Source organism: Cornus florida, unplaced genomic scaffold (assembly GCF_030987335.1).
Source record: "Cornus florida cultivar Cherokee Brave unplaced genomic scaffold, ASM3098733v1 CherokeeBrave_3.0.0_Hap2_Chr04, whole genome shotgun sequence".
Lineage (NCBI taxonomy): Eukaryota > Viridiplantae > Streptophyta > Magnoliopsida > Cornales > Cornaceae > Cornus > Cornus florida.
In genome coordinates, this window is record NW_026775574.1 from 76,718,322 (window position 1) to 76,734,736 (window position 16,415).

General features: G+C 33.8%; 1 long non-coding RNA gene across 1 annotated transcript; it reads left to right on the forward strand.

Moving 5' to 3' along the window:
* Positions 1 to 4,174: 4,174 nt before the first annotated feature.
* Positions 4,175 to 16,415, forward strand: LOC132303571 (uncharacterized). Its single transcript, XR_009481286.1, has 3 exons — positions 4,175 to 5,063; positions 7,088 to 7,155; positions 10,532 to 16,415. It is a non-coding gene; the product is annotated as an uncharacterized LOC132303571 (long non-coding RNA).

Genomic DNA, 16,415 nt, shown 5'->3' on the forward strand with positions numbered 1-16,415 from the left:
GGTAGTTAATGAGTAGCTTGTTAATGTTGATATTATGTATGCCATGGATTTGCTATTTGATTTATATACTCACATAATGCATATATACATAGTATTATTTGGGCGATCATGATATACTTGTTTTGGGATTGTGAATTTGATTGGAGATACTTATTTCTTGTATGTTGAGATTAAACATGCCTTTGTTAAGAATGTCATTTTATATTGTTAAGAGATATATGTGTTGGTTTACTTGAGTATAATGTTTATATGATTTTGGTGCTTATATGGTTATTGAAGTAAGCTTTAATATGACAACATGGTTATACTATCATTTGGTTTCTTGTTATGAAGTAAAATGAAGGAAATGTTTAATTTGTGATATCTTGTGCTAGCTATGATTAGAATTATCATATTGATGTCATTTGTATCGGAATAAATGTTATGGTAGCATTTGTGACTCTAGGATATCTAATGTTTGAGCATTGAGATTTTGGTGCGCTTGTGAAGTGTTTGATATAATTATATATGTATGTAATACATTGTGGATTCGTTTAACGACTTTGGGGAGATACTTAGGACAATTGTTTCTTTGAGAATGTGAGTGTTTGGCTCTCACGGGTAAGTTCGAGCTCCCAATTTGTATAGTGACCACTCGGTGGTTCCCTGCGGGTTGATGCCTGAAATATATTACTATTGTTTCCCAGCGATCTTATTCTGGAATAACTATTTTTTTGGTGTATATAGTATACATGTGATCGGGGGTGTGTGTGAGTCCAAGTTATCCCTATTATGTGATATTGCATTTGGTTTCCAAATTAACAATTCATGTATAGTTGTGACTTGAGGTATTTCGATTTCGTTGCGTTATTTCATATTAGTTTATAGAATTGTCGTATTTTGATTCAATTGCTAGTTCTAGGTTGTTACCTTAGAATTTTCCTTGAACTAGATGTTAAGAGGCATGTCTCGTATGTTTATGGCCTATGCTTCATTTGTAAAGCCAAAGAATCTAGTTTAGTTACATAATGCATTTTCCTACCAAGTAATTTAAATTACTCCTACTTGTTGACAAACATTTTTCAAGACAAGGTTTGTTTTACATGGACGTGACTTCATTTTGCTTGGATGTATTCCTATTATTTCCATTTGTGACTATCCTTATGTATTGATTATCATTAAAGTGTAATGTACATTTAAATATGAATGTAACCTCTTTAAGCATTTTGTATCTTGAGATTTATTCAATGAATTGTAATGAGGCCAAGGCCAATTATTTTAATGTTTACTTTTGCTACTTTAATGTACCCATGTATGTATTCATCTAATTCCATACTTCACTTCACTAGGGATTGACCTTAGAGGCCTTAGGGATCATTTTTGGGTAAGGGGGAGCAATATACCGAAAATTGGGTTTTCTCTTTTGCAATTTTGGTCACAATTACTATTTATCCATTTTTTTTTCTACAACCAAACCGACCATTCCAGGGTCATTTGGGTGTATTTGGAGACCGCATATTCGAACGGGACCTTGGGAAACATTTTTGAAAGCCTACTTTCAATTTTTGGACAGAATGTGCATTTAGCTGCAGCTACTGTTCATGCGCTGTACAGAATTTTCACCTGATCTTGTAACAGCCATATCTTGCTCATTTTAAATCCAAATTAGGTCAATCTCAAGTCTAAATTCAAGGATTTTAAGTTAGCTTTTAATGGTACCAGTCCCATTGTTAGATTCAAATCTTACGAAGATATATATACGTTTTAGTGGGACATTATTACGAAATCACTTGACCGAGAGGGTGTAATTGTGGGAAACCATGACTAAAGGCCTTAGAACTCTAGGGATATTATGAAATGATTATATTGGATTGAGTACACTTCATATGACTTGTTTAAAATTCTCCTCCATTTTACCCTTAATTCCCTATGTTGTCCGTTTTGACCTTAGTTTCAGCGTTTTCCTTTGAATTAAGTCTTGTGATTTCATATGAGGTCCTCTTGTTGTCCCATAGGTGGTGTTTAACCCTAGGGACCTCTTCCTTTGTTTTTGCTTCAGCATTTCGAACTCGATATCGAGTCGGGTTTTATTCTGCTTGGTCTCTTTTGGTTGATGCACCGGATCACGGGATTCGAGACGTCACAATTATACATTTTTTACATATAAAAAAAAATTAAAAAAATCTATAAAGACTGTATGTAAAGTAAAAAAGATTTATAATCTCATGTATATAAAATGAGAAGAGTAATTTATAAGAACGGTTACATTTAGAATTTTTTTACCATCTCTTTCAAAATGTGAGTTTCACAATTACGATAAAAGATTTTAAATTAAGGTTCTTTTTCAAGGCCACGAAGGGCATAAACTAAATCCTTTATTTATTTATTTATTGAATTAAATCGTAAGCCCCCACGTGAGTTTCACACATAAGATAAACAATTTTACCCTTTGCTCAGGCTATGTTAGTAGGTTGCCTCCTTTTAGGATTTTATTTTTTTCTTTCACAATTTTATGGGGTCAATGTCCTCGTCTTTGTTGAGAAAGGATTGTTTGCGCCTTTAATACTTTATTATTTGTGCCATTAACTAATTTTTTCTTATCACATAAAAAAAATATTCTACTTTAGTGAGTCATATCACCATATGACGATACTTAATAAGTTGGTAATAACATGTCATCAATATAACTAGAACAATTAAATTTTTGCTATCATTGACTATTAATTATTGTCGTAGATTTGGGTGGATATTAGTAATATACTTTTATATACTAATTACCTATTTTTCCTTTCTTTTAACATATTGTTTTGCAAATAATATTCATCAAAGATTTTCAACTTTATCAATCTGTGTAATTATGAGTGGTGTGTGAGTTGACAAAAAATATATATATAATTATGTTTTTAATATTTATAAATTAAAGTAAAAAATAGAGAGTAGGGGTGCACACGGTTCCGGTTCTCACGGTTCCGGTCGGAACCGGAACCGGAACCATTCACAACGGTTCCTTAAAAATGGAACCGAGACCGGAACCGTATAGTATGGAACCGAACAGTAGAAACTCTATGGTTCCGGTTCGGTTCCCATGGAACCGTTAACTCTCGGCAAGCAGTTAAGCACGAAGCTTCAGACGGGACGACGGGTTAGGTTTCAACATCGGAAAGAGATGAGCTTGAGAGCTTCGTCGCCGATGCTCACTCTGCGATCGCATTTCAGATCAGAGCGAGTTTAGTCACCGCATCGAACCTCGAAAACAGAGACGGAACCACCGAGAGCGGATCGGCTTAGGCGTTGAGAGAGAGACGGTAACGGCTCTGTCCCTCGATTTGAAACCACTGGCGACAAACGAGAGAGCATCGTTTCTGATCACCGGAGCCAAGCGACTGGAATATGCAAGCTAAGCACTCATCGAGAAGGTTGGAGATGTAGTCGGGGAGATTAGGAGCATCGATAATGATGTCCTAAAATGACCAACATGCCGGCGTCGGTCAACTCTCGGCAAACAGAGATGGAAGTCACGGAACCACCGAGAGCATATCAGCTTGGGCATTCGTCACTTCGTCAAACCCTAAGATGAGATCATGAGATATTGAGAATTTGAGAGGAATCAGAGGAGGTGACTGACGAGGACTGAGAAAGAGAGACATTTAGGGCAAAAAAACTAAAAAGAATATGTTTTTTTTCAGGTCCAGCGACTTTTCTTTAGTCTTTACTTCGTTTTTTAAGTATAAAATTATATATATAATACATATAAGATATATATATACGGTTCCGGTTCTTACCGGTTCCCACGGGCTGGAACCGGAACCGAAACCGTATATCCACGGTTCTTAAATTCGAAACCGGAACCGGAACCAGAACCGTGAGAACCGGAAAAAACAGTTCCGGTTCCACGATTCCGATTCTTTTGTGCACCTCTAATAGATAGAGAGAGTGTGTGCGCGCGTGTGATAGGGTAGATAGAATTATAGAACATCCTAAATAAATTACAGTACAATTTATAAATTTTTTTACAACACATATTATAAAATACCTCAAAAAAAAAAATTTAAGTCAAATCATTTTGGTCTCACATAGTATCGCGGCATTCTATTTATGGGGTCACCAACCCAAAGATTCATGTCATTCACATTACAATATACATATATATAATGTCGGCGACTGTATAACAACATATTCCAGCATTACACGGATAACCGAGAACCGTTGCATGCAGCAAAGGGTTAAAACACCCGCCATTTTAATTTCGTCTATAAATACATACGGTCACAATGTCACATTACAATAAAAAATCAGGATTCAAGAAAATGGCGTTGTTTCTTGCAATCCATCGTTTCTTCGTAACACTCCTACTGTTCGTTCCCCCAAACCCTTCGCAGTCTTCACAATCTCCTTCTGCTTCAAACCCTACAACGCCGGTAGCAGTTGATACTGCTCAGCACCACCAACAAGCCATCGACGTTCCAGATCTTGAAAAGTCTGTAGTAGAAGAGAATCAACAAATTCAACACCACCAAAAACTCGAACCAGATCCTAATCCCGTTGCTCCACATAATAATGGTAATAATGACAACAATGTTGCTGAGTTTCCAGCGAAAGTAATCGGATTTTGCTTTGCGTTGGCAGTTGCAGTTGCAGTTAACTGGCTCCAAAGTCCCGCCCCAATCCCTTTGAGCTTCTACTTCCTCTCTCTCACCATCGTCGTTGCAGTCACTCTGCTCTTTGTCTCAAACTACATGATTCCCAAATCCCCAAATCTAGACCTAGCCCAGGTGGTAGAGCGTGTGGGTGTCTTCTTTGGGGTCGCGGCCTTAATTTTCGCCATCACCATACCTTCCCCACTCTACCTTAAACTAATTCACTGGGCCATCTTTCTTCTTCCTCTGCTTGCAATTTTCGTCTTTAACCGCCGTTAACCATGTTCTGATAAGGCGTATACCCAGTTTATCTATGTCTCAGCTTTTTGTAAACCATTTGTACACTATGGGTACTTCCATAGTCGGGCGTCTACTGAAATGGCAAAAAGGCAGCAAGGTAGTTCCCTCCGTACCACCGGAGGAGAAGCTAGCTGGAGAGGACCAGATGTAAGTAATTTTACATGCTGTTATGCTACATCATGCATCCACGGTGTTTGATGAATTGTTAATTTTGTGTTTTGTTGTTAGTTTTACTTGCAAGGAAAAAGAAAGGGAGATCAAAATTAAATTAGGCGTTTTCCCTTACTTCCATGGTACCACTATTACAGAAAATTAAGTATAATCCATCATGCATCTACGATGTTTGATGAATTGTTAATTTTGTAATGTGCTGTTAGTATCACTTGCAAAGGGTTCCATGACTACAGTTTCCATTTGTTGTTGTAGCTCAGATCCAGCATAGCATTGTCCCTTCATAGGTAATAAGTGCTCGTGTTGCTTGTTTGAACTTTGAATTAGTTGGACCAAATCATTTCTGCATCTTTAACTTACATGATCGTCTTATACTGATTTGTATGTGATGCAAACGATTGATCAACAAAATTCTTGGGTTGCAGAACAATTTCCTATTTGCATTCCACCATGTGAATTATCACACAATGCTGAATTGATTTTGTAAGTAATGGAATTTCTTTTTCGTTTAGGGAGGGAAAAGGGCAAGGAAAAGAAAAAGAAATAAAAACAATAACTTAAATTAACTATGATCTCCCTCATATGCTCTCTTATTGATCTTAAATGAGATTAGAAATTTAAAATTTCTATAACACGGTTGAGAACAAGGAAGAAGAACGGGAGATCAAATTAAATTAGGCCTTTTCCCTTACTTCCATCATAATTTCATTCCCCATTTTTTTCTTTGGTAACCGAACAAGGCAATATAGTTTCCCCTGCATTACTCTTCTTCTTCCTCACAAAATTCGTAGATCAAACTGAGCATAAGGAGGGAGACTTCCATATATAAATTAACAATTGTTGCACATTCAAGCAATGGTCCACTACAAACCACGCCATCGACACATCCCTTAAGTAAAATGTCAGATATCGTTTGAATTCTCATTTGCAAAGTTTTCATGATCTGCTGCATGAATTTAGGTTTCTTTTCTCCTTTAACCTCTATCTATAGAATTGTGTAAACTAGTAGGAAGGAACTGTTGTTTCTGACCACATTTTTGTCAAAAATTAGCAATCCTATCAGATTTCAAAAAAAAAAATGAATTCTATCAAAATAGTGATGATGATGATGATTGATGTTACAGTTCCTTATGAATACATTGTTACCACTCTTCAAGTTGATAGAAAACTATGTTGGGATGTCTTCTATTTTAGAAGTCCTTTTCCTTCCTGCCAAAATTTTTATTCTCTATGACATAATTGGTATATGACGATTCTTAGTTTCCACAAAGAACAATGAAAAATAGTAAAATTTCATCTACTTGCCTTTAGAATGCAGACACACTGGTACATCTGCGGAATAAACATGACAATATGCAATTTCTGATCAAGGTTTCTTATGTCGTAAAGGCACTAATAACTATTGCCATTTGATGTCATCTGATGGTATATCTTCCCTTGGGAGTCATGTTGCTTTCATCCATAACAAATGTGTTGTTGTTGTTGTTTTTTTTTTTTTTTTGTTAAATTAACAAATGTGTTGTTGCTTATGTGCTATGCATGTGTGTTTCTTTGGGCATCCTACAAAAGCTTTACTCTTAAGCAAAGCCGACATTTTTCCCTTTTTGTTTCCCTTTTACCATGCAAACATTTTACCAGCTTAGCATATGGTACAACATTGAATGCCCATAAATTCATATAATACCTATATGACAGTTGCTTTGGGGTGAAATTTTAGAATTTAAATGAATTAAGAAAGCAGTATTATATTCATTTCTGTATTCTTGATCAGTCTCTTATGGTATGCAGTACTTACTAATTCAATGGACATTTCTTTGAAATTTTTGACGTGATATCTAAAATGCCCTTCATGTGTGATTTATTTATTTATCTTATGTTGTAACATTGTTCATTTCCATGAATGACATTGGGACTCGTTGATATAATGAAAATCATTAATAAACCAAATGGTATCATTTGATACTGACTCTGCTTATGTTCTTGTAATTTTGTGCTTGAAGGAAATGGATGTAACCAGAGAAGCTAAAACTAGACCTTTAATTTGAGAATTTTAAGGATCCCTATACAGGTACATGCTCTGGTTTTTGACATATATCTACTCAGATTTTTGCATCAGATGTGGGGTTTTTTTATTGTGTTAATTGACTTTGATAAATAAAGTCGTTTTATCATTCTGTACTTTCATCATCATCATCATCATCCTTGCCTTTATTTCACCACAATGGGGTCAAGCACATGAATTCTTGTTTTTTCATTCTTTTATGTTATAAGTCATTTGTCTTATCATATTTAGTTTTTTACATTGTCTTTTATAACTTCATTCCAAGTTAATTGTGATCTTCCTCTTTGCCTTGTACCATCAATTTTGGCTAGTGTTCTTTTTTCTTTACTAGTGCATGTTATTACCTATGTTGTATAGGACTATTTAAACTTTCGTTCTCTTCTTTTTTCACTTATAAATGTCCCACCTAATCTTTTGCTAACATGTTGATTACTAATCTTATATCCTCTACTTACCATTATCACCTATCTCAACATTCTAATTTCATCAACATAAAATTCCTTACTTCTTTTTCAATGTCCAACATTCTTCTCAATATAGGATAACTCGTCTAATAATTTCTCGTAGACCTCACTATTAACCTACTTGATATTTTCTTATCAGATAAGATAAGACTAGCTTGTCTCCCCTTTGCCCAACCTGTTGCAATCATACTTATTGCATCACCATTTCCCATTTTGTATTATTAATCTGACTCACTGAAAATAATTTGTTTGGATATTCCTCTGTTCTTGAATTGTTATCATTATATTGTCATATTTCGTCACTGTTAAATTTTCCTTTAGGGAGCATGTGTTTCAGATACATGGAACACATTTATGCCTAAACATTACATTTACTGATTCTTATATTTTCTTCCTATTACTTTCTTTGATTTTCTTATTAAGACAAAAATGGTAGAAAGAGTGGATATAGTAAATAAAGGGCTCAGACATAGGTTGTATCCACTTATTTTTTAATTAATTTAGATGTTCTGTTTCAATAGAATAAATTTCCATAACTATACGGACAACCTGTGGAGTTTAACAGTGTTTTTTTTTTTGATAAGTAAAATTGTATAAAAGCACTCAAAAGGGGAGCGCATCCCAAGAGAACTACACAAGGCCAAATAGGGCCTCTAGACATTCAAGGAGTTTAACAGTGTTACTTCTCATTATTTATAGCTGGTCTAAAATAAACCAGCTCTTGAACATAGAGCATCCTTACACAATTTTAATTCAACACTTCAATTGTTTTTGACAATTCATTTGCCGGTAATCTTTCTAGCTTGGCTTTGTGGACAAATATTCTCAGTTGTGTTATATCTTTTGCATCAAGTAACATTCACTTTTTTCTTCATTATGATTTATAGGTAAACGTAATGCAATTTCTGGATTTTGGTCGACTGATCGTCTTTGACTCCATTAGTTTATTCTCTCAACTGATGTCCAGGCTCAATTTGCATACTATACATTGCCCAAATCTTGATCGATTGGCCATTACAACAAAATTTTCAGCCTTCTAGAGATCATACCTAGGTTATAAATTGGTCTCTGAGGTCTCAACTTAACCTAGATATGTGGTTGAGAATTGAGGAATTTCCAGTGTGTTCTTCGAAATTTTGTGTATTCCTCGTCTACAATGGATGTACTTGAACAACTCAAGACCCATTGATACATTACAACTCACATTTTGAGTAGGAAGTTGCAGACGCCTAACTATTGTGCTTAACATATATGGAAATTGAAATTAATATACAGATAATTGACATTATGTACGGCTATCTAAGAGGTGGAGGTGCATCTTATGATCTCCTTAAATTTAGTCTAAACCACTTGGAATAGTGACAATGTGTTCTCACTCTTGAGGATATAGTGGAAGTTCGAGACTGATCTTACAATGATTACTATGGTCCAGGACCTACCTTGGGAGTGTATGATCCCACGATAATGATATTGTTGTATGGTCATTTGGGTTGATATGCCATATTGGCATTGTCCAGAACCATTTGTGTGAGTAGGCCTACAAACCCTGCAACATGTTGTAAGTATATTTTCTAGTACTCATGGCTTTGTGGGTGAGCCACTTCGATTTTATTGGAGTTTGGTCCAGGGCTTGTCTTTAATAAGTGAAAATTTAATAAAAATTAATCAAGATGGTTGACTAACAGATTTATTAAGTTTAAGAAAGTTGACATAACTTGTTTAGAAACCTAATAATTGACTAGTTAATGGTTTGTTGTTGAGGAAAGAACTGTATGGTTTTAGAAGTCTAATATAATAATTAATGAGATAAATCGTTTCACGAGACTTGTTATGGTAAGAGGTGAATTTATAAGAATTATTTGATACTAATTAATATATGAACTGAGGTTGATTAAAAGATTGTGTAGTTGTGTTGTGATTTGGATGAAATATAATAAGATACTAATTATTACACGAGACATTCTAATTGTGATAACTAATTAGAATTGTTTAATTAGCATAATGCTTACTTTGTTTCAGCTACGGGACTCCTTTACGAGTGTCCCTACCACTAATATATATATTTTTTGATAAGTGTCCCTACCACTAATATATGAAGAGTTGTATTTGGAAATTCAATTTGTTCTTCCTCACAAAATTCAATAAAATTTTCATTCTTTCTTCTTGTTAGTCTACATTTTAGTGTAGTAATTTTTTTCCCGTTTGTTTCTTTTTTTTCCCCCTAGTTAAGTATTATTTGCCCATTTTGATTGTGAGCCTTATTGTTGCAAATTCTAATGGTGGGTCTTTCTGTATGTTTGTTTTATGGTATATGATCTTATTTGTTGCTACAATCTAGCTTATTTTTGCATTTTGATAGGAAGTGAACATAGTTTGGTTAATTAAGATCATAAACTAGTTTGTTTTAGATGGACTCAAGACTTACTCAATTTTAACTATGCCTCTTTACTTTTTCTTCTTTTATTTTATTTTATTTTTGGTTGAGAAGGCAATAAATATTGTTCCAAACTAAGCTATTTGGGCAACCCATAAATACAAAAGAAACTAACAGGGTTAAGCACTGTCCATTTGAGACTTAATCTTAAAAATAAATAAATAAATATGAAAGAAACAAAAAGAAAGAAACAAAAGAAAAGGACTCAAAAAAATTCCTTTCTCAAAAGAGTCTAATGGTTTATGGATCACAATGGTCCGTCTTTTGGATCTAGATTTGTGTTCAAATATACACTTTTTTCCCAAGAAGTAAAACATACCTAATGATCCTAATTAGAGTCCTGATTTATGGATTAACTAGTTATTTTCCTTGTAATGGCTGAGTTGATAATCATACAAAAGTAACATCTTTTCATGTTAATATTTTTTTCTTCCAATGTTGAGGTAGCTTACTTCCTATTATGCTATTGGTATGTACAAAATAGGGGCATTGCCTTTGAGGTTGATGAGAAAGCTACATTTAAAAGTGCACACCTTGTGAAGTTGGTAAGCAAGTCATCACTTTGCATTCCTCTATTTATATTAAAATTACAAGAATATACTATAATATGCTTAAATCTTCGTAGCAGACATGTCACTAAACCCTTTGTTGTTCGACTTCATTTTTTTTTTTTTTTTTTTTCCCTTTGTTGGCACTCACACACACATGCCTCTACTAAGGCTCGAACCTTGACCTTCCTTTGAGAAGTAGGGGTCTGGTACCGCTAGATCACTGGCGTGTTGGTAATGTTCGACTTCATATTGGAGTATCAAACATAGATAAAAGGTTAAATACTTGTGTAATCAAGATTTTCATTGCTTATGAAAGCAATATGAAATATCCTCTTTGCCTTGTACTATCTGCTTTAGCTGGTGTTCTTTCTTTATTAGTGCATGTTATTACATATGTTGTATATGAACTTACTGTTTAAAACTTCTCTCTCTTCCTTTTTCATTAAAAGATGTCACACCTAATCTTCTGCTAACATTTGAGTACTAACCTTATATCTTCAAGTTACTGCTATCATCCATCGAAACATTCTCATTTCATCAACATAAATAAGTTGTTCTCACTTCTCTTTTAAGGCCTAGCTTTCTTCTCAGTATAAGATATCTGGTCTAACTTTTCTTGTAGAATCTCGCAAAAAACTACTTGATATTTTCTTATCAGATAAGATGAGACCAGTTTGTCTCACCTTTGTCCAACCTGTTGCAATCCTACTTATAGCATCACCATTACCCATTTTGTATTATTAATCCACCAAAAATAATTTGTTTGAATATTCCTCTGTTCTTGAATTCTTATCATATACTATGTTTGGTGATTGTTTTATTTAATATTAGTGTTACTTGTACCACTTGTCTGATCATTGTGATTTAATAAAACCACTTCTGAACTTTAAAAAATCCTATGGTACTAAATTTGGTATTTTTTATGAGTGTTTATCTATAAAGAATTTATTCATTTTGCAACATTGTTGATGTCCTTGGCTAGATATAAGATTTGGCCGAGTAAGTTGCTATGTAAAGCATCTCAGATTAGAAAAAAACTAACTAAAAATAAATAAAAAATTGGAAGAAAAAAGTGCATTAGTCCGTTCTGATCATGGCATGTTCCTAGGGAGGGAGGACCCGAAAAGCATAATTCAGTTTACTAGGGATCTTATTTGCATAGCTCCATGCATGCAATAGTTGAAGACATTATTTAAATGAATTAAGAAAGCACTTTTCATTTCGTTTTTGGATGCTTGATTAGCTGCGCGAAAAACCTCTTCTTTTTTCCGGTTCTGCCTTCAACAACTAGTCTTCCCTTGCTCATGCTCTTATAGTATGTTTTTGTACGTGTTTATTAATGCAATGTACATTTCTTTGAAAATTTTGACGTGGAATCTAAAATTGTGCTTCATGTGTGATTTATTTATTTATTTTATGTTGTAATCTTGTTCATTTCCATGAATGACAATGTGACTTGTTGATTTAATGAAAATCATTAATAAATCAAATGGTATCTCTCAAATGTGAAACTTATATTGACTATGCTTATGTTCTTGTAATTTTGTGCTTGAAGGAAATGGGGGTAACCAGAGAAGCAAAAACTATACCTTTAATTAGATAATTTTAAGGATTCCTATTGTTTCTTGACAATATCTGCTATTTTTTGCACCATATGTCGGGTTTTTTTATTTTATTTTTTATTTTTTATTTTTTTTTGTTTTTTGTTTTTTTTTTGTATTGCGTTTAATGACTTTGATAAATAAATTCGCTTTATCATTCGCTACTTTCCTCACCATCATCCTTGTCTTGATTTCACCAAAATGGGGTTGACCACATGAACTCTTATATTTCCGTTACAATATTTAGTTTCTTACATTGTCTTTTATAACTTTGTACCAAGTTAATTTTGGTCTTCCTCTTTGTCTTGTACCATCTATTTTAGCTAGTGTTCTTTTTCTTACTTGTGCATGTTATTACCTATGTTGTATATGACTGCGATTTAAACCTTTTTTCTCTTCTTTTTTCATTAATAGATGTCAGACCTGATCTTTTGCTAACATATGGGCCATATGTCCTATGTTTGTATTTTACAGCTTATGCTGAGTTGGGCCAATTTCATATTGTCCCAGTTTTTCTGGCTATTTAGCCTTCCTCCATACAGGTTACTTTCATTAATAAATTGCTTGAATTTCCGAAAAAAAAAAAATGCCCAGCATTCTTCTCAGTATGAGATAACTGGTCTAATATTTTCTTGTAAAATCTCGCTTTTAACTTGATATTTTCCTATCAGATAAGATAAGACTTGCTTGTCTCCCCTTTGCCCAACTTGTTGCAATCCTACTTATTGCATCATCATTTCCCATTTTGTATTATTTAATCCTAAACACTGAAAATATTTAGTTTGGATACTCATCTGATCTCGAATTGTTATCATTACATATCATAAATTTCTTCATTCTTAAATTTATAATGCACTACTTTATGGTTTCAATTTGTCCTTACAAAAGTTACACACACTGGATCACATTATTCTGTTTGGTGATTGTATTATTTAATAATGTGTTACTTGCACCACTTATCTGAGTAATTTGATTTAATAAACCATCACTTATCTGAGCAATTTGATTTAATAAACCATTTCCGAACTTTAGAAAATCCTGCAATAATAATTTTGGATTTATTTTTATGATATTGTGCATTTGCAAAGCATTCCTTTGTTTTGTGACATTATTGATGTACTTGTCTAGATAAGATTTGGCCAAGTAAATCACTATATTGCTATGTAAAGCATCTCAGATTAAAAAAAGGAAAACAAACGGAAGAAAAAAGGGCATTACTCAGTTCTGATCATGGCATGATCCTAGGGAGGGAAGACCCAAAATGCATATTCAATAATTCAGTTTACTAGGGATCTTATATTGCATAGCTCCATACATGCAATTTCTGTAGGTGTTACCGTGTTATTTAAATCTGGAGATAAATTGCACCCTTGCACTTATCTTTTGTATGATTTTAATATTGGTGGAGCTATAGTTGTACCTTTAAGCACAAAGTTTACAAATTGGTGAGGCAGAGTAGTTGGTGTTTTATATTCAATGCTTTAAAAAAATGTATTAATTATATAGTGCTAGGAATACCTGCAAATTGTGGTTTTGACTGCTACATTATAGTCTGCAAATTGTACTTGTATTATAATAATTATTATTATTTTGCTTTTTAATTATTTAGTTTTACAAAGTTTTGCCAAACGAAAGAATTAAGGAACAGTGGGAAGCATGGTTGGCAGTCTAGTTGACTTCCGTATCTGGTGAATGGTTTTTTTTGGTGTAGAAAGTCGAAGTCAGCAACCAGTTTTCTAGATTAATTATTTTTTTCGGTAAATATTTTTCTAAATTAATTATTGCTGGAGTCATTTGTTTAATTATAATTTTATAATCGTACTAGCCACAGCCACATGTAGCTAATATTGTAGTTTGAGTAAGTGGTAAACATCATATTTTTATGGTGTTTTCTTGCTAGCTAAAAGATATTAAGTGAGAGCAGATCACCAGTAGCAACTTTTTGTTTTCTTTTTAGGAGCATGCATTTCAGATACATGGAACACCTTTGTCCCTAAACATTATACTTACTGAGCAGACTCTTGTTAGCAATCAAGTTCGTTGAATGGACCCATTTGAGAACAATTGGATGATGACAAAATTCATGAAGGTTCTCCTGGCTTGAGGATCTTGCAGTCTGTCCATTGCAGTGGTTCAGGACTCGGGCTAGTTGGCCTATTTTTGATAGTCAAAAGGCCTGTTCAATCTATCTGATGTAGGAAGGAGTTCATCTCTTCGTACATAGATTTTCTTCTTATTGCTTTCTTTAATTTTCTTATTAAGAGAAAAATGGTAGGATCGGAAGAGCAGATATAGTAAATAAAGGGCTCGGACATAGGTCATATCCACTTAATTTTTAATGCTTTTAGATGCTCTGTTTCAATATAATAAATTTCCATAAATATACGGACATCCTGTGGAGTTTCATGAGTGTTACTTCTCATTATCCATAGCTGGTCTAAACTAAACCAGCTCTTGCAAAACGAGCGCCTTTACACAATTTTAGCTAGGGTTTCCTCTAGCTGCTGCCACCACTTTAATTTAACATTCATGCTATTTTGGATAATTTATTTCCTGGTAATCTTTCTACCATGTCTTTGTGGACAAATATTCTCAGTTATGTTGTATCTTTTGCACCAAGTAACACTTACTTTTTCTTCTTCTTCTTCTTTATGATTATAGATATCCGTAATGCAATTTCTGGATATGGCACTCTCTTGCTCTTACTATATCAACTCAGTTATGTTTAGAATCAGGGTGTATGATCAACTGATCGTCTTTGACTTCATCAGTTTCTGTTCTCAACTGATGTCCAGGCTCAATTTGCATACTATCCATAGCCAAAACCTTGATCGATCGACCATTTGGTCAAGTTTTACTGTTTTGTAAAAATCCCTGTTTTGAAAATAATTTTAGTAAAAACTCCCATTTCGATATGTAGGATTAAAACAATTTTTTGAGCCTTCTAGAGATCATCCCTAGGTTATAAATTGGTCTCTGAGGTCTCAACTTAACATAGATAGGTGGTTGAGTCTTGAGGGATTTCTAGTGTGTATCAAAATTTCATATCTACCTTGTCTTCAACATGTACTCAAAAGTCTCAAACGGCTGAAGACACATTGATACATTATAACCCAAGTTTTGAGTAGGAAGTTGCAAACACATAACGAATGTGCCTAACATATATGAAAATTGAAATTAATTTACAGACGGTTGAGATTATGTAAGGCCCTCTAAGAGGCGGAGGTGCATCCTAAGTTCTTAGATTAGTCTAAACCACTTGGAATTGTGACAATGTGTTCTCACTTCTTGCTAGGCATGGTCTGGGACCTACCTTGGGAGTGATGATACTGTTATATGGTCATTTGGGCTGCTATGCCGTATTCATGTGGTCTGGAACCATCTAGGTGACTAGACATTCAAACCCAACAAGAAGTCTGGAGTTTTCAATGGTTTGAGACTGTGTTGTACACTTTGTTTAGAGTATAGGAGTATATGTTCCAGTACTTGTGGCTTTGAGAGCGAGCCACTTTGATTTATTGGAGCCTGGACCCGGGGCTCATGTATAATAAGTGAAAATTTAGTAAAAGTTAATCAAGATGGTTAACTTACAGATTTATTAAGTTTAAGGGAAATTGGCATAACTTGTTTAGAAACATAATAAAGTCAATCGAGATAGTTAAGTAATTAATTGTTTGTAATTGAGGAAACAACTTTATGGATTTGGAAATTTAATATAATAATGAATGAGATAAATCATTTCATGAGGCTTGTTCTGGTAATTATAGCATTTAGATGAGTTTATAAGAATTACGAGATATTAATTAGAATTGGTTAATTAACTTAATTGCTTTGTTTATGCTACGAGCTAAGAAGCACGGAAACGGATACGACACGACGTGGATACAGCGACACGGCAAATCCTAAAAAATTAGGACACCGACACGGCGGGGACACTGTAAATAATAAATATTATATATATATATATATATATATATATATATATATATATGTGTGTATGATGTTGTACTTTAAAAAATTAAGAGTAATATTAGTTTTCACAACCTCATAATGAAAAAAAATTGTGTTTTGCTGGGGAAAAAGAAAGAATGATAGAAAGAGGGGGAAAAAAAAAAACAAAGAAACGAAGAGGATTAGGGTTTTGTTAGAAAAAGAATTAGGCCTTAGATAAAAATAAAGGTAAGAATCCATAGAATAGAAAAAAAATCATGGGGAA